This window comes from Hordeum vulgare, chromosome 3H (assembly GCF_904849725.1).
Source record: "Hordeum vulgare subsp. vulgare chromosome 3H, MorexV3_pseudomolecules_assembly, whole genome shotgun sequence".
NCBI lineage: Eukaryota > Viridiplantae > Streptophyta > Magnoliopsida > Poales > Poaceae > Hordeum > Hordeum vulgare.
In genome coordinates this window covers 610,346,969-610,374,944 of record NC_058520.1, presented here as the reverse complement: position 1 = coordinate 610,374,944, position 27,976 = coordinate 610,346,969, and positions in this window count along the sequence as shown.

Here is a 27,976-nt window from a genome sequence, read left to right as displayed (position 1 = left end):
AAGAATACCAAATGAAGTCAGAAATTGTTGAAATTTTGTGATGTGCCTTTGAATGGTGCATTTTGAACACACAAAAAGTATGGAGTTCAAATAAGTTCAAAAAAATGAAATCCCTTTGTAAGAGATGAGTTCTCGTTCGAAACCCTGCTACTTCGAGAGAGATTGTCAGTTTTGTACACGAACTGCATCCAGTTTTTGTCGTAGCCCTCTCAACTTTTTAACACATGCTATGTGGGTGAAATGATGATAGCATGCCAACTTTCAACATTTTCAGAGTTCATTTGTAGTGCTTTTCAATTTCAGGGTCAACTAGCTCAAATTTTTTTAGTAAATGCACGAAATATACCAAATGAAGTCAGAAATTGTTGAAATTTTGTGATGTGCCTTTAAATGGTGCATTTTGAACAAAAAAAAAGTATGGAGTTCAAATAAGTTCAAAAAAATGAAATCCCTTTGTAAGAGATGAGTTCTCGTTCGAAACCGTGCTACTTCGAGAGAGATTGTCAGTTTTGTTCACGAACTGCATCCAGTTTTTGTCGTAGCCCTCCCAACTCTTTAACACATTCTATGTCGGTGAAATTATGATATCATGCCAACTTTCAACATTTTCAGAGTTCATTTGTAGTGCTTTTCAATTTCAGGATCAACCAGCTCAAAAAAAAAGTTAATGCACGAAGAATACCAAATGAAGTCAGAAATTGTTGAAATTTTGTGATGTGCCTTTGAATGGTACATTTTGAACACACAAAAAGTATGGAGTTCAAATAAGTTCAAAAAAATGAAATCCCTTTGTAAGAGATGAGTTCTCGTTCGAAACCCTGCTACTTCGAGAGAGATTGTCAGTTTTGTACACGAACTGCATCCAGTTTTTGTCGTAGCCCTCTCAACTTTTTAACACATGCTATGTGGGTGAAATGATGATAGCATGCCAACTTTAAACATTTTCAGAGTTCATTTGTAGTGCTTTTCAATTTCAGGGTCAGCTAGCTCAAAAAAATAAGTAAATGCACGAAGAATACCAAATGAAGTCAGAAATTGTTGAAATTTTGTGATGTGCCTTTGAATGGTGCATTTTGAACACACAAAAAGTATGGAGTTCAAATAAGTTCAAAAAAATGAAATCCCTTTGTAAGAGATGAGTTCTCGTTCGAAACCCTGCTACTTCGAGAGAGATTGTCAGTTTTGTACACGAACTGCATCCAGTTTTTGTCGTAGCCCTCTCAACTTTTTAACACATGCTATGTGGGTGAAATGATGATAGCATGCCAACTTTCAACATTTTCAGAGTTCATTTGTAGTGCTTTTCAATTTCAGGGTCAACTAGCTCAAATTTTTTTAGTAAATGCACGAAATATACCAAATGAAGTCAGAAATTGTTGAAATTTTGTGATGTGCCTTTAAATGGTGCATTTTCAACAAAAAAAAAGTATGGAGTTCAAATAAGTTCAAAAAAATGAAATCCCTTTGTAAGAGATGAGTTCTTGTTCGAAACCGTGCTACTTCGAGAGAGATTGTCAGTTTTGTTCACGAACTGCATCCAGTTTTTGTCGTAGCCCTCCCAACTCTTTAACACATTCTATGTCGGTGAAATTATGATATCATGCCAACTTTCAACATTTTCAGAGTTCATTTGTAGTGCTTTTCAATTTCAGGATCAACCAGCTCAAAAAAAAAGTAAATGCACGAAGAATACCAAATGAAGTCAGAAATTGTTGAAATTTTGTGATGTGCCTTTGAATGGTACATTTTGAACACACAAAAAGTATGGAGTTCAAATAAGTTCAAAAAAATGAAATCCCTTTGTAAGAGATGAGTTCTCGTTCGAAACCCTGCTACTTCGAGAGAGATTGTCAGTTTTGTACACGAACTGCATCCAGTTTTTGTCGTAGCCCTCTCAACTTTTAAACACATGCTATGTGGGTGAAATGATGATAGCATGCCAACTTTCAACATTTTCAGAGTTCATTTCTAGTGCTTTTCAATTTCAAGGTCAGCTAGCTCAAAAAAATAAGTAAATGCACGAAGAATACCAAATGAAGTCAGAAATTGTTGAAATTTTGTGATGTGCCTTTGAATGGTGCATTTTGAACACACAAAAAGTATGGAGTTCAAATAAGTTCAAAAAAATGAAATCCCTTTGTAAGAGATGAGTTCTCGTTCGAAACCCTGCTACTTCGAGAGAGATTGTCAGTTTTGTACACGAACTGCATCCAGTTTTTGTCGTAGCCCTCTCAACTTTTTAACACATGCTATGTGGGTGAAATGATGATAGCATGCCAACTTTAAACATTTTCAGAGTTCATTTGTAGTGCTTTTCAATTTCAGGGTCAGCTAGCTCAAAAAAATAAGTAAATGCACGAAGAATACCAAATGAAGTCAGAAATTGTTGAAATTTTGTGATGTGCCTTTGAATGGTGCATTTTGAACACACAAAAAGTATGGAGTTCAAATAAGTTCAAAAAAATGAAATCCCTTTGTAAGAGATGAGTTCTCGTTCGAAACCCTGCTACTTCGAGAGAGATTGTCAGTTTTGTACACGAACTGCATCCAGTTTTTGTCGTAGCCCTCTCAACTTTTTAACACATGCTATGTGGGTGAAATGATGATAGCATGCCAACTTTAAACATTTTCAGAGTTCATTTGTAGTGCTTTTCAATTTCAGGGTCAGCTAGCTCAAAAAAATAAGTAAATGCACGAAGAATACCAAATGAAGTCAGAAATTGTTGAAATTTTGTGATGTGCCTTTGAATGGTACATTTTGAACACACAAAAAGTATGGAGTTCAAATAAGTTCAAAAAAATGAAATCCCTTTGTAAGAGATGAGTTCTCGTTCGAAACCGTGCTACTTCGAGAGAGATTGTCAGTTTTGTACACGAACTGCATCCAGTTTTTGTCGTAGCCCTCTCAACTTTTTAACACATGCTATGTGGGTGAAATGATGATAGCATGCCAACTTTCAACATTTTCAGAGTTCATTTGTAGTGCTTTTCAATTTCAGGGTCAACTAGCTCAAAATTTTTTAGTAAATGCACGAAATATACCAAATGAAGTCTGAAATTGTTGAAATTTTGTGAGTGCCTTTAAATGGTGCATTTTGAACACACAAAAAGTATGGAGTTCAAATAAGTTCAAAAAAATGAAATCCCTTTGTAAGAGATGAGTTCTCATTCGAAACCCTGCTACTTCGAGAGATAATAGTTTGGATAGTCAAAATTATTAATTATGAAAATAAAAAAATGTTTTTCATTATTTATTCAATTTGAAATACTTTTCATTATCATAGTTTTGTCAAAATCTCAAATATGCAAAAAGAATTTTTAATAAACATAGTTTTTAATTGAAAATAACAAAATAGATAATAGTTTGGATAGTCAAAATTATTAATTATGAAAATAAAAAATAGTTTTGCATTATTTATTCAATTTGAAACACTTTTCATTATCATAGTTTTGTCAAATTCTCAAATATGCAAAAAGAATTTTTAATAAACATAGTTTTTAATTGAAAATAACAAAATAGATAGTAGTTTGGATAGTCAAAATTATTAATTATGAAAATAGAAAATAGTTTTGCATTATTTATTCAATTTGAAACACTTTTCATTATCATAGTTTTGTCAAATTCTCAAATATGCAAAAAGAATTTTTAATAAACATAGTTTTTAATTGAAAATAACAAAATAGATAATAGTTTGGATAGTCAAAATTATTAATTATGAAAGTAGAAAATAGTTTTGCATTATTTATTCAATTTGAAACACTTTTCATTATCTTAGTTTTGTCAAATTCTCAAATATGCAAAAATAATTCTCAAATTTCATTATCATAGAAAAAAATTTGAAACTATATGAGAAATCATGGACAAAATTCAACCTGAATTCACTTTGAATTCAGATTGAATTTTCTCCACAATTTCGAATATAGTTTCAATTTTCAGTAAGTTTAGGCCCGTAAGCCTGCTTTAGAGAGGAGCTCGATGGACAAGCTCCGACGGGGCTTATAAACAAGTGTTAGTCCCCCTCGCTGGGCGAGGTGGGACTAAACTTATCGTGCAGCCGAGGAGGGGCTTTAGTCGTGGGTGGAGCCACGCCCCGGGACTAAAGACACCCTTTAGTCCCGGCTGGAGCCACGCACCGGGACTAAAGACCCCCTGCTTCCCGCCTCTTGGTCTGCCCGAAAAGAGGCCTTTAGTCCCGGGTCGTGGCTCCACCCGCCTGCCGTCCTCCTCGCCGTCGGTCGTCCTCCTCGCCGCCGAGCCGTCCTCCTTGCCGTCGCGCCGTCCGCCTCGCCGCCCTCCTCGCCGTCCTCCTCGCCGCCGCGCCGTCCTCCTCGCTGTCGCGCCGTGCTCCTCGCCGTCGCGCCGTCCTCCTCGCCGCGCGCCATCGACACCTCCGGCTGGTAAGCCCCCCGCCCCCTCCTCCCCAACACTCCGGCCAGTATAGAAGAAAAGAAGAAAAAGGAGAAGAGAAGAAGAAAAAGGAGAAGAAAGGAAGAAAAAGGAGAAGAAAAGAAGAAAAAGAAAAAGATTTTTTTGTCATTTAATTCCTATTGTTATTAGGTTTGTGCTAGATTATTAGGGTTAGTAATATTTAGAATTAGGTTAGGGTTACAAGAAGAAGAAATATGAACAAAAATAGGAAAATAAGATTAGGAAAAATGAAAATAAGAAGAGGAGGAGAAGAAAAGAAGAAAAAGTGTATATTGTATAGTTTATATGCTTAAGTGTATAGTGTATATAGTGTATAGTGTATAAGGAGAGGAGGAATTTTGCTATAGTGTATATAGTGTATAGTGTATAAGAAAAGAAGAAAAGAAGAGGAGGAGAAGAGAAGAAAAGAAGAGGAGGAGAAGAAAAATGAAAATAAGAAGAGGAGGAATTTTGCTATTGTATAGTGTATATGCTTAAGTGTTAATAGTGTTTCTTAGATTATTGCTTAATTTTGCTATTGTATATGCTTAAGTGTTAATAGTTTAATTTTGTTATTGTATATGCTTAAATGTTAATAGTTTTTTTTTAGCAAAAAAATTAATAGAACAAGTTTATTTTTTTAGTTCATTTTACGATGCCTATCCCGCATCCTCGTCGTCGACTCGGCGGAGGACACCTGCTTGATCAGAGGGGCCCTGCCCGGGACTGGGCTCCGCCCGGCTGGTATTGGGAGGTGCTACCTTCCGGGGGGCGTAGGTTGGTGAGGAGCCAGCCCGTCGTTGACCCGATCCTTGTTTGGTGGCGGTTGCGTGGGCCAGTGAGGGTGCCGAGGCTTCCGGACACCGCGGAGGTGGTACGTCACCGTGTCAGCGAGGAGGATGAGCACGTCCGTCGCTACATGGTTGCGTTGGAGGGCAGGTTCGAGCATACCTGACAGGTTCTTCGGGGATCTCACTTGAGCTATGATCCTGTGATGGTTCCTTCTCTTTGGATGTCCACCACCCGCGTCGATACCCGTCGGGCGCTACGGTTCTAGATGTATTAGTGATGCTATATGTATGATAGTATTCGAGGAGTATTAGTGATAATATTCGATGATGTACGGACAAAAGTGATGATGTATTAGCTTATAATTGAATGCATGCTAATTTGAATACTACTTTATTTTACGATTTGGTTTTGCTTATTGAATGCTCAAATTGGAAAAGTACTCCTACTTTGAATACTATGCAGAAATCTAGGAGTCCCGGGTGAAGCCACCCCTCAAGGTGTTAACCGAGAATGTTCCCCCTCCGGTGCAGGGGCAAGCTTTTGAAAGAGCAAAGGAGTTGGCGGATGAATGTGGTATCTCGGTTGAAGATTTGCTGGCTTCCCAAGACGACAGGATACCAAGGCTGTGGTAGCCCCTAAGCCACAGTTTGTCATGGGAGAGCCTTTGGTCAGCAAAGATGATCTCCCAACAAATATGCGTTACTTGCATAAATGGTACTTAAGTGAATCAAAGAATGGGAGAACGATGATCGTGCTGAGTGTCCCACGGGAGTACTACGGCCGCTCCGAAGAAATCCATATCGACTTTGATGAATTCTTCCAGATGTACAATGGGGACGCCCTCGACAAATCGCTTATGAGTTGCTATTGTATGTAAGTTTTTTAATTCGTTGTCTACATATAACTTGTTTTGTTATTTCAATTCATTGTCTATATATAACTTGTACTCTATTATGCAGAATGAAGATTCTGGAGTGTAAAAGTAAGAGCATCCTAAATATTGGGTTTATTGACCCAGATAAAATACATATAGCGACGCTAACTGACAAACCCAAGGAGACGGAGGAAAACCTTCTAAGGTTTCTAACAGAACAAAATTTCTGTGACCACATACTGTTTCCATACAACTTCAGGTGAGGGTCTTTACTCTGTTGTGTCCATTCACTTATAAGTGTAATTGATAAGTTACTGACACACACACACACACACACATATATATATACATGTGCATCTTCCATTGGATTCTGTTGGACATTCAAATTGATAAGGGAAGAGTTGATGCCTTCGACCCATTATCGAGACCCTTGGAACAGTTTCAAAGCCTACAGGACATGCTCCAAGGGTAATTTTAATCATTCTTGCGCTCTATCGGTCTCTTTCGATGATTTTCTGATATATCAATTAATGAAAAACTTAGCAAATCATTATCCTTGTCGGGCAGGGTTTGGAAGCGGTTCAAGTGCGTGACTACCGGTAACTTTCCTGAGAAGCTGACCTTTAGAGCGGCTCAGGTAAGTAGTAGTATGATATACTTCTATTAATTTTCAATACATTTATGATGCTAGATTATTATTTTGATTATATATATTCTATTCTCGTAAAGTGCGACCAGCAGCCACGGGGAACGCATCTATGCGGATACTATGTTTGCGAGACCATTCGCACGTTTACCTCTGAGTTCAAGGATCACAGATTCGACGTAAGCAATGAACATTCACACCTCTATTTTTACCCGTCATTCTTTGTTATCATGATTGATATTCATATTCATCTCCTCTTCTTATATAGCACACGGCCATGAGGACGAAGGTCCTACCACAGCAACGCGCGATTGCTGTTGCAGAGGAGCTTGCGGGATTTCTGAGGACGAAAGCTATAGAAGACAAAGGACGATTTAATGTAGCTAAGGGCCATTACTGATGTTCGTCCATGTAATCGAATAGACGGGCTCTAGTCCCGATAATTCAGATCTCCATATAATTGTATATATATGATCGCTTGTAAGATAAGTTAATCTTATATATATATATATATATATATATATATATATATATATATATATATAATTATTTCTATTTAAATTATATGAAAACTAATTCCCGAACACCAAATGAGGCATCAGGTTAATCTCCCGAACACCTAAACCCTAAAACCCTAAAACCCAAAAATAATTTCATTAAAAAAACCCAAAAACCAGCAAAATCTGAAAATCTTTAGTCCCGATCCGTGTACCGAACCGGGACTAAAGGGCCTGTCCCTGGGGCACTACGAGGCGCCCACGTGGAGCACCTTTAGTCTCGGCTTGGAACAGGGCCGGGACGAAAAGGTTAGGCCTGTAGTCCCGCCCATTTAATCCATGTTGGTGAACCGGGACTAAAGCCCCTTACGGGCCGGGGCTATAGGCCCTGTCCCCACTAGTGAGGCCTTGTTCAAACCTGCAAAGAACACATTCCCCACCTTAGAGGCGGACATCGGCTTGAGCCATGCCAACCCCATGGTTGAGGTATGTGATTTGTAATTTACTCCAACAAATCCTTCATTGTTTATTTTCGAAATAAGTGCATATCTATATATATACTATTAAAGGAGGATCTGCCATCGTCGTGATGGTTCGAACAGCTCCCCCCCACCCCGTCGATACTTCTTCCCTCGCAGGCACGCACTTCCTTCCGCTCCCTCCCACTGTTTTTCTCCAATTAGCCAGCAAAAACCGATTCACTCGACCTCTTCCTCCCACGGTTAAAAGAACTATGAGAGACCAGGCCACGGAAAAAAAATTCACGCCCTACGTCCCACGACGCATACCTCCCACCCCCACCCCAAACCAAACCCAAACTCCAGCCAACCCGAGCTCAATCTTCCCGCAACCCCCAACCCCGCCGCCAGCCTCCTCTCCTCTCACACGTCATAGCCTCGTCGCCGACCAACTCACCCCTACCACCGCCGACGAGCTCCTCCTTCTGCCCAGCCTCCTCTTGTCTCCTTCTATCCAGCATATCAAGCCGAAACCATAGCTATCTAGCCCGACGCCATGGCGATCACAGGAGGACATGTCCCTGGCCATGGATGGCGCAGATCAAATCCACAGGAGGTGGATCCTCCAAGACCTACCTCCTCCCCTTTCTTCTTGTGGATTTCTTGAGTTTCCTTAAGTATGATTCATTTTTTTTCTTCTTTTTTTGCATCTGGTCTGGCCAAGGAGTAGGAAGCCATGAACAAGGATCCCACGGCCATAGCGATCTAGCAGGTAGCAAAGGAGGAGGCCAGCCATGGCGACACCGGATCTGGCTGCCACGGTCGCCAGCACCGTCGACCTGCGACTCTGTGCCTCCGTCCCAACACGACTCTGCGCCTCCAATCCCGCTCACAGCAGTCGACGAACACACGTTCCATACACTCATTCCTGCTTGACCGCATCTCTTTCGTTGGGATCACTCAAAAAAATCTCTTTCGTTGGAAACCGCCGCGCGCCTGTGCGCACCACCTCACGGGACCAGATCTCAATCTGCCGTCAAGAGCCATGGGTTTGTCACACAAGGATGTGCATCGTCCTCGAGGTGACAACGGTCCTGGTTGCGGACGGCGCAGCTCTGGGTGTGGACGGCACGACCCGCCCCACTCACACTCTCTCTTTTGCCCGATGACCTATTTGCCACTGTTCGACGCTCTTCTCCGCCGCTTGCGGGCAAGATCTGGAGCTTCCATTGTTGTGTGTGTGGACTGGAAGCACGGGACAGAAGTGTAGGCGGATGGCTATGGAGAATGACCTGTTCTAGCGACACCCTCTGCCTTCGACATCCTCATCTTCAAGCCCCACCCTCAGCTCGGCCCTCCGCATACATATCCCTTTTGTTCAAGCTCTGTTCTATAGCTAAAATGTATCGAGAGTGACATCTATCTCCCTCCCAACCCCTCTTCGCTTTCTTTGTCTTCCAGAGAATGTGCAAAAATTTAATGCTATTGTGGAGAGTGTAATGTTGCGCCAAAGTTTTGAGTTATTGTGCAGAATTTTAAGCTAATGTGTAGAATATTTTTTAGAGAATGTTTTATCATCGATATGTACAAACTGTGGATTGTGAACAAGCCCATGTAAAAGAAGACCTAGAGGTTTATTCTAACACCGACGACCATGTGAGTGTCGCGTCCATGGATGTGGACATGAACACCTTTTATGCTTTAAAAAACTCCTTTCAAACAACCTTTTATGCTTTAAAAACTCCTTTCAAACAATCCAGGTATTCCTTTAAAAAACTCCTTTCAAACAACCTTTTATGCTTTACAGAAATTCTACATTACTTCTGATCCACAATATGTCAACCACATATAGTTATCAGAAATTCTATAGTGCTCCCACTCACTTCTCTGGAAATACAAGTTTCTCACAAACCTTGTATAAACCCAAAAGCTTCGATCAACTCATCAAAGCATATATTCCAACACCGAGATGCTTGCACCAGTCCATAGAAGGATCGCTGAAGCTTGCATACTTGTTAGCATCTTTAGGATCGACAAAACTTTCCGGTTGTATCACATACAACCTTTCCGTCGAGGAAAACAATGTTTTGACATCCTATGTGCAATATTTCATAAATAATGCAGCAACTGCTAATATAATTCCAACAGACCTTTAACATCGCTATGAGTGAGAAAGTTCATCATACTCAACTCTTTGAACTTGTCGGAAAACATCCTTGTGACAAGTCGAGCTTTTCTTAATGGTGACGTTTCACCATCATCGCCTGTCTTCCTTATAAAGATCCATCTTTACTTAATAGTCCTACGACCATCAAGTAGGTCTTCCAAAGTCTACACTTCGTTCTCACACATGGATTCTCTCTCGGATTTCATGGCCTCCAGCCATTTGTCGGAATCTGGGCCCACCATTGCTTCTCCATAGCTTGCAGGTTCATTGTTGTTCAACAACATGACCTCCAAGACAGGGTCACTGTACCACTCTGCAGCACTACGCGACCTTGTCGACCTACGAGGTTTGTAGTAACTTGATCCAAAGCTCAATGATCACCATCATCAGTTTTCTACTTCAACTGGTGTAGGCGCCACAGGAACAACTTCATGCGCCCTGCTACACACTGGTTGAAGTGATGGTTCAGTAACCTCATCAAGTTCTACCACCCTCCCACTCAATTCTTTCGCGAGAAACCTTTCCTCGAGAAAGGACCCGTTTCTAGAAACAAACACTTTGCTTCCGGATCTGAGATAGGAGATGCACCCAACTGTTTTGGATATCCTATGAAGATGCATTCATCCGCTTTGGGTTCGAGTTTATCAGACTAAAACTTTTTCATATAAGCGTCGCAACCCTAAACTTTCAAGAAACGATAGCTTAGATCTCTCTAAACCTCAGTCTATACTGTGTCATCTCAACGGAATTATGCGGTGCCCCATTTAAAGTGAATGCGGTTGTCTCTAATGCATAACCCATAAATGATAGTGGTAATTCGATAAGAGACATCATAGTGTGTGATACATTTGCAGGTATGCAGAGAGATGCAGAGCACGGGCACACGGCTTACCCTTGAGCGAGATGTTGATGGTGTCGTCCTTGCTCGATCTACGCATCGGTGGTGTTTGCAGCTTCTCACCGAAGATTTTTGCAGGTATGATCCACTGAACTCGGCTACAACGGGTTGGTTCGAGTGTGTGATACATTTTTCCTAATCTGCATGCTATCTTAGTGTATTTCTGTTCATCATTAGAGGCCCTAAGAGGAAAGTTTTCAATGGTATTCTTTTGAGTGTTGTTCAGTTGGTTGAGTTGATGGTTAGAACTTGGGAAACTTGCGAAGCTTCAAGAACAATAAATTTGTTGGCTCACTTCAGTTCAGGAACAACCAAGTTTACCATTGACTTAATACAGAATGGAAGTATAGCTCCATAAATATATTTTCAAGGAATGGTATGGGTAACATAGCAATTTCTTTAATTGACTTGGATGGTTGTACACTCCCATACTCCATTGTTGGATAGTGTTTCTCTCGTTTGGAAATGTAATCACCAGTTGAGATATTTCTTGCACGAAAACACCATTGAAGGTAATATGATTAGCTTGTGCTGTAAGGACAAGGATACACAAAAGTTTGTACATCTGAGAGGCCCTACCATTGGACCTGCGAAGCATGTCCTGTTTCCATTTGCCAGGTTACCACAGAGGTGAAATTCTTAAGTTAGACATGCATTTTACCTTGTACATTCTACCTTCATCTATATTTTTCAGCTACCCTGAACTGGTAATTTTTTTCAAATTTTCCTAATAGGTTTTTATTACTTCATATCATGAGCGAGAGCACTACATTTCCCTTTTACAACATACGTTAGTTGATGTTTCTCCTATCTCTTTTCTAGCCTTTGCCTTTGAAGGGAAAAATATGCTCGAAGAAGTTAATGAAAATTTAAATTGAGACTCATGCTTGGATCTAAGATTCATTTATTTGTCATTGATGTGAAATTTTTTGCGATGCTCTCTAGTTCTTCTTCAGGGCTTAGATGAAGATTCATTGGAAGAGGTTGGATCGAACTTATTCTAAGATGTACTTCCTCTATACCATAATATATGACATTTTAGCAGTTCAATTGAACTGCTAAAACATCGTATATAATTGAACTGCTAAAACGTCATATATTATGGTACAGAGGAAGAACACATGTAGGGACTTAAGAGGGGAGAATAACTTATTTTGGGATGTTTAAAACGGTAACTAGACTAGAACTTAAGTGTGGTAGCATGCCTCGTGGGATGAATTGATTTGATAGTACCAATCCGGGTTAGGATTATGTTAACTCTATTCGTGCAGATAATTGGCCAATTTCAGGAAGCAATGTAGGACATTGGGCAATAATTCTTGTTGGACCTTCTTCCACCTGTTCTCAGTCCGGGTTATAACAATCTGTACCTTCCCAACACATGGCCAGCATGGCTGCATCTTGTTAGCAACATAAGTGTTGATTAAAACCGTACGTATCTCCTAAGATATTAGGACAACACTGGTGCCAAAGTATCATGCTAGCGATTCATAGTTTTATACTGGTCATGTGGAGTAACATGATACTAGGCCAATATATTTCGTTGCGGATAGGAGCCTAATAATTTGGTGTTTAGTACTTACCGGAATATGATTTGTCATTGACCTAAGTGAATTTGATGTATCTACTGAACCTGTAGTAATGTTTATTTCACTATCATTGTGTGATTTATTTGTAGTTTCTCTTTTTGGTTTATTAACGTTGATTTAAGTTATCTTCCCATCTATATTTTGTATTCCTTCTTAATTTCCACATGTTTTTTGCAGCTGGACTATGAAGAATGTCTTCTTTTAACAAGGAAAGAAATATGTAATTGCAAGTTAGTTTTAGATTTTTGCTCCAAAAAGAAGTTAGTTTGAGATACAAGGTGCAACGTGATTTATGTGCCATATCATGCAAGTTATATATGCCAATTGACAATTTACAACAACTCATGGCTGTCTTATGTGATCAAATTGGCATGTTTTTGTCAAAACTAAAATGATACATTGTATGTTGTTGATATGCGGAGGCTTTTGGTATGTGTTATTACTTACACATCAGGAGTTGTGCCCCAACCTCTTATATCTCTACTATTAAAGGGGATCTGCCGTCGTCGCGATGGTTCGACCTCCTAACGACCCCACACTTATTCCCCGACCGCTAGCTATCTATAACTCAATGTTCCCGACGCATGATCTAAAAAATCACCCCCACGTCTTCCGCTTCCCCCAACCCACCGGTCTCCATCTGCAACCTCCCGCACTCGAACCCCAAACCAACGCGGCATACTTCTCTTCCACCGGATGCTAGGGTAGGTCACCCCATCTGCGCCGCATCCATATAAGCAACCATAGCCCAGAATCGCCTAACCACACCCCGAGCAGCCGCCATAATGCGGCGACATCTGCCGCCCGTGCCGCTGCAGTCTGGGTCTAGGCGATGTCGCCTCCCCATGTTGCGTACTACCTCAGGCTGGAAGCCCTAGCGCAGTCACCTGGCCTCAACCTCCCCCCATATGGCTTGCCTCCTGTTCCCAGATCTAACAGAGCTGCAGGCCGATGAGGGACGGGTCCCGAGATCAGAGATAGAGCGGCGGCTGACGAGGAACGGGGCACGAGATCTGAGCCATGGCGACGACCGAATTGGTGGTGCGGCTGCAAACGAAGGAGGTGAGTAGAAGCCACAGAAGCCTGAAAGTAATTGCAATTCATTTAATTTATATCTCTGTCCTTCTATTCCTCCCTGGGTTTTGATCTCGCGGTCTTTTTCTGATTCTAGTTGCTATTGTTGCGGAAGGAAGACGACTATCGGTGGGAGCAACAACTGAGGGCGAGGCCATGGGTAGCCTGAGGTCGTGGGGCGGTGGTGCCTCTCACGCCAACTGAAGCCCTCCTATCAGCTCGGTCTCTCTGCTCTCCTCACTCTTCTCATTTTCTGTGTACACAGCGAAAGAGATACACCCATTTACCTGCTGCTTATTTGTGGCTGCAATTCCCATGGCAGCATCCCGTTTGTCGCCCATAGCCCGCTGCACGGTTTCTGGTGAGGTCGAAGTTGCAACCCAGGTGCAGTAGGTTAATGACAAGTAGTGCATCTCCAGAGAAAATGCAAGTTTAGAGATTCAAAGAACGTGCAACCTCATAGATGGATCAGAAAACTGTTTCTTGGTGCAATTCCATGTAGTGATGATGACCGGATGTAGTGATACCAATTGCATATATAATGGACATTACTTATATGCAGTTTTCAGATAAAGGTGGTACTGAAATGAGATGATGTGAGCACCATATCGTCTTAGACACATCTCCTGTGAGAAACATCTTACATAGCTCTACTCCATTGCAGGTCTGCTGCGTTTGGACAAAAATCATGCCGCCAAGAATGGGATTTGGAGGCCCCATGCCGAATACTATCAATTAGTGCAGTTTGCTACCTGTGTAAACGGTTTGGATCGATTTGTCTGATCTTTGTCGAGGTCCTATTGTTATTTTTTTTAGATTTATCTGGTCTCTGTAGTTTGTTAGCTAAGCTCTACAAGATTATCTGAAATATCTTTGATGATGTTAAAGCGAGACGACATACTTAACGATAATGTTACAGAAATGATATAAGGAAAGAGCGCAGCTGGAGGAGAAACAAGCGGGACAAAGATGTTGTTTTGTCTTCTTTCAAGAACAGTGTGGTAAAGGAGACATATGAATGGAAGGAAATAAGTGGATGATATTTGTTAATCACCCCAATGCATAAAAAGTATCGTGTTTGAAAAGAACATGACGTCGCGTTGTTGGGTAAACATAAAAAATCATACAATTATTTGTGTCAACGCACAAGAATTCAATTAGGTAAGAAGTAGACGACAACAACGAAGTTCGAGCGAAGGAGCGGATTGAGATACAAGAAGAAGAAGGGAGAGCAACGTTTATCCGGTGGGGAGAAATAAAATGCTTGTCAAGGAAAAGTAGAATGACATAATATTAATATAACACCTTAACAAAGCACACCTAAAACAACATTGTTATATTGTCCCGTAACAACGTACGGGCATTCAACTAGTACCCCATGCTTTGGAGATACATAAACACTTGTTTTTATAAAGTTTCGTGTGCTTGAAAAAGGTGTACTTTAGAAATATCTTGAAGGAAGTTTTCTTAAACTGTTCGTTAGTTTAAAAATTGTTCACATAATTTATCAAAGTGTTTGTGGGTTGTACAAAAATGTTCAAATAAAATTTAACGTGCTTTCAAAAAGTGTTCATGTGGTTAAGGAAATGTTCACGTATTTTTAAAAATACTTGTACAAGTTTAAGAAATTTCATATAATTAAAGGTGTTGACGTGTTTAAAATTCCTCATCGGATTTCAAAAAAAGTGTTCACACATATAAAAATGTAGATGTATTTTTAGAAAGTATCCATGCATGTTTTTAAAAGTTCTCATACAATTAAAAATCATGTAATTTAAAAATCGAAATGATATTTTAAAAAGTGCACACATTTGTTGGAAATATGCCCTAGAGGCAATAATAAATTAGTTATTATTACATTTCCTTGTTCATAATAATTGTTTATTATCCATGCTAGAATTGTATTGATTGGAAACTTAAATACATGTGTGGATACATAGACAACAAACTGTCCCTAGGGAGCCTCTAGTTGACTGGTTCGTTGATCAAAGATGGTCAAGGTTTCCTCGCCATAGGCAAGTGTTGTCACTTGATAACGGGATCACATCATTAGGAGAATCATGTGATGGACAAGACCCAAACTATAAACGTAGCATATTGATCGTGTCGTTTTGTTGCTATTGTTTTCTGCATGTCAAGTATTTATTCCTATGACCATGAGATCATATAACTCACTGGCACCGGAGGAATACCTTGTGTGTATCAAACGTCGCAACGTAACTGGGTGACTATAAAGATGCTCTACAGATATCTCCGAAGGTATCCATTGAGTTAGTATGTATCAAGACTGGCATTTGTCACTACGTGTGACGAAGAGGTATCTCGGGGCCCACTCGGTAATACAACATCACACACAAGCCTTGCAAGCAATGTGACTTAGTGTAAGTCACGGGATCTTGTATTACGGAACGAGTAAAGAGACTTGCCGGTAACGAGATTGAAATAGGTATGCGGATACCGACGATCAAATCTCGGGCAAGTAACATACCGAAGGACAAAGGGAATGACATACATGATTGTATGAATCCTTCACACTGAGGTTCAACCGATAAGATCTTCGGAGAATATGTAGGATCCAATATGGGCATCCCAGGTCCCACTGTTGGATATTGACCGAGGAGTGTCTCGGGTCATGTCTGCATAGTTCTCGAACCCGCAGGGTCTGCACACTTAAGGTTCGGTGACGTTTCAGTATAGTTGAGTTATAGGTGTTGGTAACCGAAAGTTGTTCGGAGTCCCAGATGAGATCCAAGACATCACGAGGAGCTCCGGAATGGTCCGGAGGTAAAGATTGATATATAGGAAGTCCTGTTTTGGTCACCGGAAAAGTTTCGGGCTCATCGGTAGTGTACCGGGAGTGCTGGGAGGGGTGCCGAGGACCATCGGGAGGGTTGTCACGCCCCAAGGGGTCTCATGGGCTATGTGAAGAGATAAACTAGCCCCTAGTGGGCTGGAATAAGTTCCCACTAAGGCCCATAAGGTTTAAGAAGGAAAAAACACAAGGTGGAAAGAGTTTCCAAGTGGGAAGGTGGAATCCTACTCCAAGTAGGATTGGAGTAGGACTCCTCCACCTCCAATTCCGGCCAAACCTTGAGGGTTTGAGGCTGCCTCCTCCCCTCCCTCCCTCCTATATATACTAGAGGTATTGAGGGTTTTTGAGACACAACTTTGCCATGGCAGCCCGACCACATACCTCCACGGTTTTTTCCTCTAGATCGTATTTCTGCGGAGCTCGGGCGAAGCCCTGCTGAGATCGATCACCACCACCCTCCGGAGCGTCATCACGCTGCCAGAGAACTCATCTACCTCTCCGTCTATCTTGCTGGATCAAGAAGGCCGAGATCATCGTCGAGCTGTACGTGTGCTGAACGCGGAGGTGTCGTCCGTTCGGCACTAGATCGGAGCGGATCGTGGGACGGTTCATGGAATGGTTCGCGGGGCGGATCGAGGAACGTGAGGATGTTCCACTACATCAACCACGTTTATTAACGCTTCTTGCTATGCGATCTACAAGGGTACGTAGATCAGAAATCCCCCTTGTAGATGGACATCACCATGATAGGTCTTCGTGCGCGTAGGAAATTTTTTGTTTCCCATGCGACGTTCTCCAACAGTGGCATCATGAGCTAGGTTCATGCGTAGATGTTATCTCGAGTAGAACACAAAAGTTTTTGTGGGCGGTGATGTGCGAGTTGCTGCCCTCCTTAGTCTTTTTTTATTCCGCAGTATTGTTGGATCGAAGCAGCTCGGACCGACATTACTCGTACGCTTACGAGAGACTGGTTTCATCGCTACGAGCAACCCCGTTGCTCAAAGATGACTGGCGAGTGTCGGTTTCTCCAACTTTAGTTGAATCGGATTTGACTGAGGAGGTCCTTGGAGAGAGGTTAAATAGAAATTCATACATCTCCGTTGTGGTGTTTGCGTAAGTAAGATGCGATCCTACTAGATACCCATGGCAACCATGTAAAACATGCAACAACAATTAGAGGACGTCTAACTTGTATTTGCAGGGTATGCTTGTGATGTGATATGGCCAACGACGTGATGTGATATATTGGATGTATGAGATGATCATGTTGTAATACTTAATATCGACTTGCACGTCGATGCTACGGCAACCGGCAGGAGCCATAGGGTTGTCTTTAAACTAACGTTTGTGTTTGCAGATGCGTTTACTATATTGCTAGGACGTAGCTTTAGTAGTAATAGCATAACATACACGACAACCTCGATGGCGGCACGATGATGGAGATCATGATGATGGGGATCATGGTGTGGCGCCGGTGACAAGAAGATCGTGCCGGTGCTTTGGTGATGGAGATCAAGAAGCACATGATGATGGACATATCATGTCACTTATGAATTGCATGTGATGTTAATCCTTTATGCACCTTATCTTGCTTAGAACGACGGTAGCATTATGAGGTGATTTCTCACTAAAATTTCAAGACGAAATTGTGTTCTCCCCGACTGTGCACCGTTGCGACAGTTCGTCTCTTCGAAACACCACGTGATGATCGGGTGTGATAGACTCAACTTTTACATACAACGGGTGCGAAACAGTTGCACACGCGGAACACTCGGGTTAAGCTTGACGGGCCTAGCATGTGCAGACATGGCCTCGGAACACATGAGACCGAAAGGTCGAGCATGAATCATATAGTTGATATGATTAGCATAGAGATGCTTACCACTGAAACTATTCTCGACTCACGTGATGATCAGACTTGAGATAGTGGATTTGGATCATGTACATCTCAAATGACTAGAGAGATGTACTTTTTGAGTGGGAGTTCTTAATTAATATGATTAATTGAACTAATTATCATGAACATAGTCTAATGGTATTTGCGAATTACGATGTAGCTTGCGCTATAGCTCTACTGTTTTTATATGTTCCTAGAGAATATTTAGTTGAAAGTTGATAGTAGCAACTTTGCGGACTGAGTCTTTAAAACTGAGGATTGTCCTCGTTGCTGCGCAGAAGGCTTATGTCCTTAATGCACCACTCGGTGTGCTGCACCTCGAGCGTCGTCTGTGGATGTTGTGAACATCCGACATACACGTTTCTGATGACTACGCGGTAATTCAGTGCAAAATACTTAATGGCTTAGAAGCAAGGCGCCGAAAACGTTTTGATACGTCACGGGACATAAGAGATGTTCTAAAGAGATGAAATTGAGATTTCATGCTCGTTCCCTTATTGGGAGGTATAAGACCTTCGATAAGATTCTTTGCCTACAAAGTAAAGGAGACAAGCTCAAATCGTTGAGCATGTTCTCAGATCGTCTGAGAACAACAATCGCTTGAATCAAGTGGGAGTTAATCTTCTAGATGAGATAGTGATGGTTCTCCAAAGTCACTGCCACTAAGCTGCTAGAGCTTCGTGATGAACTATAACATATCAAGGATAGATATGATGATCCTTCAGTGATTCGCAATGTTTGACACTGCGAAAGTAGAAATCAAGAAGGAGCATCAATAGTTGATGGTTAGTAAAACCACTAGTTTCAAGAAGGACAAGGGCTAGAAGGGATACTTCATGAAACGACAAACCAGTTGCTGCTCTAATGAAGAAACCCAAAATTGAATCCAAACCCATACTAAGTGCTTCTGTTATGAGGGAAACGGTCACTGAGGCGGAGCTACCCTAGATGCTTGGTAGATAAGAAGGTTGGCAAAGTCGATAGAAGTATATTTGATATACATGATGTTGATGTGTACTTTACTAGTACTCCTAGTAGCACGAGGGTATTGGATACTGGTTCGGTTGCTAAGTAATTAGTAACTCGAAATGAAAGCTACGGAATAAACGGAGACTAACTAAAGGCGAGGTGACGATACGTGTTGGAAGTGTTTCCAAGGTTGATATGATCAAACCTCGCACGCTCCCTCTACCATCGGGTTTGATGTTAAACATAAATAATTGTTATTTAGTGCTTGCGTTGAGCATGAACATGATTGGATCGTGTTTATTGCAATACAATTATTCATTTAAAGAGAATAATGGTTACTCTATTTGCTTGAATAATCACCTTCAATGGTTTATTGAATCTCGATCGTAGTGTTACACATGTTCATGATATTGGTGCCAAAATATACAAGGTAATGATGATAGTACCACTTACTTGTGGCACTGCCGCTTGAGTCATGTTGGTATAAATTGCATGAAGAGGCTCCATGCTGATGGATCTTTATACTCACTTGATTTTGAATCACTTGTGACATGCAAATCATACCACATGAGCAAGGCCTTGTTTTCATTGAGATGAAACAAGATAGTAACTTGTTGGAAGTAATACATTTTGATGTATGCAGTCCAATGGGTTCTGAGGCACGCAGTGGATATCATTATGTTCTTACTTCAATGACGATTTGAGTAGATACAGGAGTATTTACGTAATGAATCACAAGTCTGAAATATTAAAAAAGTTTAATTTTGTTTCAGAGTGAAGTTTGTCGTAACAAGAGGATAAACTGTCTACGATATGATCATAGAGATGAATATCTGAGTTGCAGTTTTGGTACACAGTTAAGACAATGTGGAAGTTGTATCGCAATTCATGCCACCAAGAGCACCATGGTGTGATGGTGTGTCCAAACGTCATAGCCGCGACCTATTTGATATGGTGCATACTATGATGTCTCTTATCGAATTACCACAATCATTTATGGGTTATGCATTAGAGACAACCGCATTCACTTTAAATAGGGCACCGCGTATTTCCGTTGAGATGACACAGTATAGACTATGGTTTAGAGAAACCTAGGCTGTCGTTTCTTGAAAGTTTGGGGCTGCTATCCTTATGTGAAAAAGTTTCAGTCTGATAAGCTCAAACCCAAAGTGGATAAATGCATCTTCATAGGATATCCAAAATAGTTGGATACATCTCCTATCTGAGATCCGGAAGCAAAGTGTTTGTTTCTTGAAAATGGGTCCTTTCTCGAGGAAAGGTTTCTCTCGAAAGAATTGATTGGGAGGGTGGTAGAACTTGATGAGGTTATTGAACCATCACTTCAACCAGTGTGTAGCAGGGCGCATGAAGTTGTTCCTGTGGCGCCTACACCAATTAAAGTGGAAGCTGATGATGGTGATCATTAAGCATTGGATCAAGTTACTACAAACCTCGTAGGTCGACAAGGTCGCATACTACTATAGAGTGGTACGGTAACCCTGTCTTGGAGGTCATGTTGTTGAACAACAATGAACCTACGAGTAATGGAGAAGCAATGGTGGGCCCGGATTCCGACAAATGGCTGGAGGCCATGAAATCCGAGAGAGGATCCATGTATAAAACAAAGTGTAGACTTTGGAAGAACTACTTGATGGTAGTAAGACTATTAAGTAAAGATGGATCTTTAAAAGGAAGACAGACGATGATGGTGATAAGTCACTATTAAGAAAAGCTCGACTTGTCGCAAAGATGATTTCGACAAGATCAAAGAGTTGATTATGATGTGACTTACTCACTCGTAGCGATGCTAAAAGTCTGTTGGAATTATGTTAGTAGTTGCTGCATTATTTGTGAAATATTGCACATAGGAAGACAAAACATTGTTTCCTAGACGGTTTCCTTGAGGAAAGATTGTATGTAATACAATCAGAAGGTTTTGTCGATCCTAAGGATACTAACAAGTATGCAAGCTCCAGCGATCCTTTTATGGACTGGTGCAAGCATCTCGGAGTTGGAATATATGCTTTGATGAGATCATCAAAGCTTTTGGGTTTGTACAAGGTTTATGAGAAACTTGTATTTCCAAAGAAGTGAGTGAGAGCAGTATAGTATTTCTGATAAAGTATATGTGGTTGACATATTGTTGATCGGAAGTAATGTAGAATTTCTGTAATGCATAAAGGTTGTTTGAAAGGGGTTTTTCAAAGGAAGACCTGGATAGAGCTACTTAAACATTGAGCATCAACATATATGGAGATAGATAAAAATGCTAAACAGAACTTTCAAATGAAATGCATGCCTTGACAAGTTTTTGAAGGAGTTCAAAATAGATCAGCAAAGAAAGAGTTCTTGGTTGTAAGGTGTGAATATGAGTAAGACTCAAAAGCCCGACCATGGCAGAAGAAAGAGAAAGGACGAAGGTCGTTCCCTATGCCTTAGCCATAGACTCTACGGTATGCTATGTTGTGTACCGCACCTGATGTGTGCCTTGCCACAAGTCTGTTAAGTGGTACAAAGAGTGATCCAGGATTGAATCACTGAACAGCGGTCAAAGTTATCCTTAGTAACTAATGGACTAAGGAATTTTTCTCTATTATGGAGGTGGTTAAAGAGTTCGTCGTAAAGGGTTACGTCGATGCAAGCTTTGACACTAATCCGAATGACTATGAGTAGTAAAACGGATTCGTATAGTAGAGTAGATATTTGGAGTATTTCTGAATAGCACGTAGTAGCAGCATCTATGAGATGACATAAAGATTTGTAAAGAACACACGGATCTGAAAGTTTCAGAACCGTTGACTAAAACCTCTCTCGCGAGCAAGACGAGATCAGACCGCAGAACTATATGGGTGTTGGATTCGTTGAAATCACATGGTGATGTGAACTAGATTATTGACACTAGTGCAAGTGGGAGACTGTTGGATATATGCCCTAGAGGCAATAATAAATTAGTTATTATTATATTTCCTTGTTCATAATAATCGATTGTTATCCATGCTAGAATTGTATTGATTGGAAACTCAAATACATGTGTGGATACATAAACAACACACTTTCCCTAGTGAGCCTCTAGTTGACTAGTTCGTTGATCAAAGATGGTCAAGGTTTCCTGGCCATAGGCAAGTGTTGTCACTTGATAACGGGATCACATCATTAGAAGCATCATGTGATGGAAAGACCCAAACTATAAACGTAGCATATTGATCATGTCATTTTATTGCTATTGTTTTCTGCGTGTCAAGTATTTACTCCTATGACCATGAGATCATATAACTCACTGGCACCGGAGGAATACCTTGTGTGCATCAAACGTCACAACGTAACTGGGTGACTATAAAGATGCTCTACAGATATCTCCGAAGGTAACCGTTGAGTTAGTATGGATCAAGACTGGCATTTGTCACTCCGTGTGACGGAGAGGTATTTCGGGGCCCACTCGGTAATACAACATCACACACAAGCCTTGCAAGCAATGTGACTTAGTGTAAGTCACGAGATCTTGTATTACGGAACGAGTAAAGAGACTTGCCGGTAACGAGATTGAAATAGGTATGCGGATACCGACGATCAAATCTCGAGCAAGTAACATACCGAAGGACAAAGGGAATGACATGCAGGATTGTATGAATCCTTCACACTGAGGTTCAACCGATAATATCTTCGGAGAATATGTAGGATCCAATATGGGCATCCAGGTCCCGCTGTTGGATATTGACCGAGGAGTGTCTCAGGTCATGTCTCCATAGTTCTCGAACCCGCAGGGTCTGCACACTTAAGGTTCGGTGACGTTTCGGTATAGTTGAGTTATAGGTGTTGGTAACCGAAAGTTGTTCGGAGTCCCAGATGAGATCCAGGACGTCACGAGGAGCTCCGGAATGGTTCGGAGGTAAAGATTTATATATAGGAAGTCCTGTTTTGGTCACCGGAAAAGTTTCGGGCTCATCGGTAGTGTACCGGGAGTGCCGGGAGGGGTGCCGGGGACCATCGGGAGGGTTGTCATGCCCGAAGGGGTCTCATGGGCTATGGGAAGAGATAAACCAGCCCCTAGTGGGCTGGAATAAGTTCCCACTAAGGCCCATAAGGTTTGAGAAGGAAAAAACACAAGGTGGAAAGTGTTTCCAAGTGGGAAGGTGGAATCCTACTCCAAGTAGGATTGGAGTAGGACTCCTCCACCTCCAATTCCGGCCAAACCTTGAGGGTTTGAGTCTGACTCCTCCCCTCCCTCCCTCCTATATATACTAGAGGTATTGAGGGTTTTTGAGACACAACTTTGCCACGGCAGCCCGACCACATACCTCCACGGTTTTTCCTCTAGATTGTATTTCTGCGGAGCTCGGGCGGAGCCCTGCTGAGATAGATCACCACCAACCTCCGGAGCGCCGTCACGCTGCCGGAGAACTCATCTACCTTTCCATCTATCTTGCTGGATCAAGAAGGCCAAGATCATCGTCGAGCTGTACGTGTGCTGAACGCGGAGGTGCCGTCCGTTCTGCACTAGATCGGAGCGGATCGTGGGACGGATCGCGGGACGGTTCGTGGAACGGTTCGCGCGGCGGATCGAGGGACGTGAGGACGTTCCACTACATCAACCGCGTTTATTAACGCTTCCTGCTGTGCGATCTACAAGGGTACGTAGATCGGAAATCCCCCTCGTAGATGGACATCACCATGATAGGTCTTCGTGCGCGTAGGAAATTTTTTGTTTTCCATGCGACGTTCTCCAACAACATTAACAAAATGTTCATAATATTTTTGCAAAATTTCATGCAAGTTAAAAAAAAATTCAATATAACTAAAAGTTATCACGTATATTGTAACAGAAACAAAAGATAGAAAGACGACATGACGAAAGTTTTCAATATAGAGATGAGCATTTTTTTTAATGCATGAAGAACATTCTCTTGATAGACAGCAATCATATTTAAAATATAAGATGAATATTTTTCAAATTAGATGATAACATTTTCCTAAATACACCATGGACATTTATTTTTTGTATTAAAATATGTTTTTAGTATACTATGAACGTTTTTAAAAATACATGGTGGTTTTTTTATAATTTTTGGTAATATGTGATGAACATATTTTTTAAAACATGCGGATGTTCCTTTAAAAGCCGTACACAATTTGAAAATACACTATGAACAGTTTTAACAATTCGATGAACAAGAAATATGAACTGGAAGAAAAGAATTAAAAAGAAAAAGATTAAAAGCACGAGAAAAATAAATAAAAACTGGACAAGAAACCATGTTAAAACCTAAATTTACAAACGAGAAAAGAAAATCATTGGCCACCTATATTTGGAAGGAGGGAGTACATACATATTGAAGATTTGGAATTAAAAAGAATAGAGTACATGCGTCATACATGTAGGTAATTTGATGAAAATGATTTTAACCTTACTGCTACACAAATATAGTGGTGGCATTGAAATTGTGCCGAACGTGACATGTATGTGGACCCAGCGCTCTCATTTTTCATATATTATTATTGGCATAGCCTAAGTACCTACTCCAACACTAGACACCGTAATTATCTCGTGCTACATGGATGACACGCCATAGGTATATTTCTAGTGGCGTTCCTATATGTAGAACGCCATAAGTGTGTGTGTATGTGTGTGTAGTGAATCCAGCCATCCTTTGACAGCGATACTTTTTTATCTGTGTACACTGATAGACGAACGGTGGCCTTTTGCTTGAATCAATTGAGAGCTATATATATGCAACTACTTGTGTGTATCCTTCAATTAAGTATGTAATTAATGCCCATAAATATATATGGATCAAATTATAAATGGGTTTTTCAAAGTTGCGTTGGAAGATATGAAACGGAAAGGGGAAACACAAATATTATGTCCATGTAAGAAATGCGAAAACATAGTTTTGATTAACCCTTCTACTTGTCGTTTTATGATCCACTTGTTGAAATATGATTTCATGCCTGGTTACACATGATGGACAAGTCATGGTGAGGACGAGGAGGATGCCGAAGTCGAAGGAGCGGTACATGATGACGAGCGAGAAGGTGTGAAGAATGTTCCAGAAAATGAAAACCACCTCCATGAGCAAGAACACAACGGAAATGAACTGTCGAAGCAGAAGGAAGATCTAGATGTCTATGACCAATATGGCATCTATCAAGAAGAAGATAATGTTATTCGGAAAGACAAGTGTAAGAAAAAACACAGAAACACGCCAGATACAGAAACTTCCGTTTAGAGCCCCCGCAAAAACAAGAGAAATTGAGAAACAACGTCGTAGTTGATTTTTATGTATCTATTATTAATTCGGCAGCATTCAACTGTATTTTATAATATGAATGTAAGAATTATCCGTATTTAACATTTTTGTGTTGACCATATTTTATTATTCTACATTTTTGTATTGACCTTTAAAAATTGAATTGTATGTAATTTTGGAAGGAAAATAGCTATGATGATGGTGGCGTCACCAGCGCTATAGAAAAGATACATATGGCGTTGGTGACGTCACCGACGCAATAGCTATTTCCCCCTTTGTCTTTGTCAATTTGGGGGGAAATGTTCACAGCGACACTTTCGCTTCGTGCGCTCAGACCATCCGCTCCTCGCGCCGCCGCCACCTTTGTCCTCGCCCTCCAGTCATCGTCATGCAGCCGGCCCCATCCACCTCGACCTCGCCGTGTCTTATTTATCCCCTCAGCTCCCCCGTTGTTACCTACCTTCCCCTTTGGTCGTCGCGCTGCTCAAGTTGTCGTTGCCCCGAATTGCCTTGGCCTTGCCGCCACCTTTACTCCCTACCCCGCCAGCCCAACGACGTCGACATCCCCGCGGCTTCTTTACTCCCTCCCCCAGCGGCCCCAACACGTCGACCTCCCCGCGGCTTCTTTAGTCCGTGAAAAGCCTCTTATCACTACGGCAACACCCTAGCTAGGTGTCATCCTTCGAGAAGTTTGCTCCATAAACGAGACAAATTTAAGGGATATGGACAAAGCTCATCTGCGAGAACTCTTTATAAGATGGGTGCATGCAAGATTCAAGTTTCCTGATGAGTGTGACAACCTATCGTACCCAAAGAATCGGGTAAACAACCATGCAATCCATAAGTTCTTGAAGAATTCGAGTTCTTGGAAATCTGAAGCAAGAAAAGAGTTGCAGCGAAACCTAAGAAGTTAGTGATGACTGAGTCATCATGGGTGACGGAAATGCGATCAAGGACATTAAGTAACCGCACCCTCGGCAGTCGAGGTTTTGTTGGGAAGAAGCCCGTATGGGACAATCAAAACATTGCACTTGCATCAAAGGGCATACCAAACAACTTCACGCAATTCAAGGACACTCTCGAATATAATTATTTCAGGGGGAGGTACCATTATGATCATGTGATAGGGGAATTTACCACGGATCACCAAACAAGGAAACTGGAAGAAGAATTGGCAAGGCAACATGCAGAACCTCAGAGCTTGCAAGGGTCGTCGGCCAGGTGTAACACTCCTCTTAAACGGTCGATCAACATTAGCCTTGGCAAGGATCCGTTAGCATGGCCGGCGGGTGGCCGAGTGAACAACACTGGATGCGGTGCCAAATGGGCTATCATTATCCTGAAGACCGCGAGCTGCAACTCTAGAGAAGGAGAGCGAACAAGTGGAGCATTGAACATCAAATACGGGATGCCACAGCCGCATCCACCGTCGCAGCCACAACCAACAACGAAGAACACATCGGCCTTCAAATCCAAGCGCATGCCCAAGCCATGCTGCCTTCAATAATCGAGAGCATGAAGAATTGGATCAAGAACGGCGAACTAGGAAACGTTGTCATCCAAACTTCTCCCAAGGATAGTTTCCCGTCTATCCCTTTTAATAGTAACCCATCGTCAAGGGATGCTCTCAACGCTTTTATGGAAGACTCTCCATGCGGTCTTTTAGCTTATGTGCATGATGAACTGGTTAAAGTTGCAATTGGGTTGATCATTCACACGAAATATACCATGATGCATAGAGTGTGGATGCCAGAGGGGGTCTTCAAAGTTGAGTTGTTTGTTGCTGTAAGGGGTTTCAAATATATTTCTCCTACGATACAACCTCCGGGTGCGGATAGCCAGCTGACCCTTGCAAGATGTTTAGGTTGGCCAATGAAGTAGCCGAAGAATCAAATTCGGCTTGGAAACGTCCAAATCTCCCCAACCTCGCAGTAGATGAGCAATGGCAACAGATGTGGGCAAGGACCATCTCCTTTTGGTCAAATTCAACTAGAGGTGGGTAAGTATGACAATGTGCATGTCGGTGAGGACAAGACCAATGTGGTTGTCAGCGGTGAGGGCTATGCCAATGGTGGGGATTTCGGTGGTGAGGACAATCTACTTGTCAATCGATACATCATAATTGACGAATATCAGAAATAAGCTGCCAACATGTGCAGTCTTGATGGACCTATGTCTGCTCGTCATGTGGAAGCATTCTCATCTATGGCAGCTGATCTACTGATTCAAAAGGAACGTGTTGTTCCTTCCCAAAAGAGTCTATTCAGTAAGGACTGCACGCCACCAGAGACACGGGTGCCACCACACAGGGGAGCATTGCTGAGTCCAAACATACTCAATGCGACGGTCACAAAAGCGTTGCGAGACAATATAGCCAGCCAGCCTAACCTGACACGCAATAAGAGAAAGCGACCAGGTAATAAGGCAAAGGTCAATGCCGCTAGCCAGCCGGTTCAGAAGAGTAAACAAGTTCGTCCTATCGTTGCATGTCGGAATTACCATTCCACAGGTGATCCCATCCTTCCGAAGGAGCTCAGCGATCTTCTGCATACATAATTGAGGATTCTGCATGACACAGTTCTATGTAGGGAGAAGTATGCATCCTCTGTTGGAGGTGGATTTTGCCCTGTTTTTCAGTGATGGTGCCACC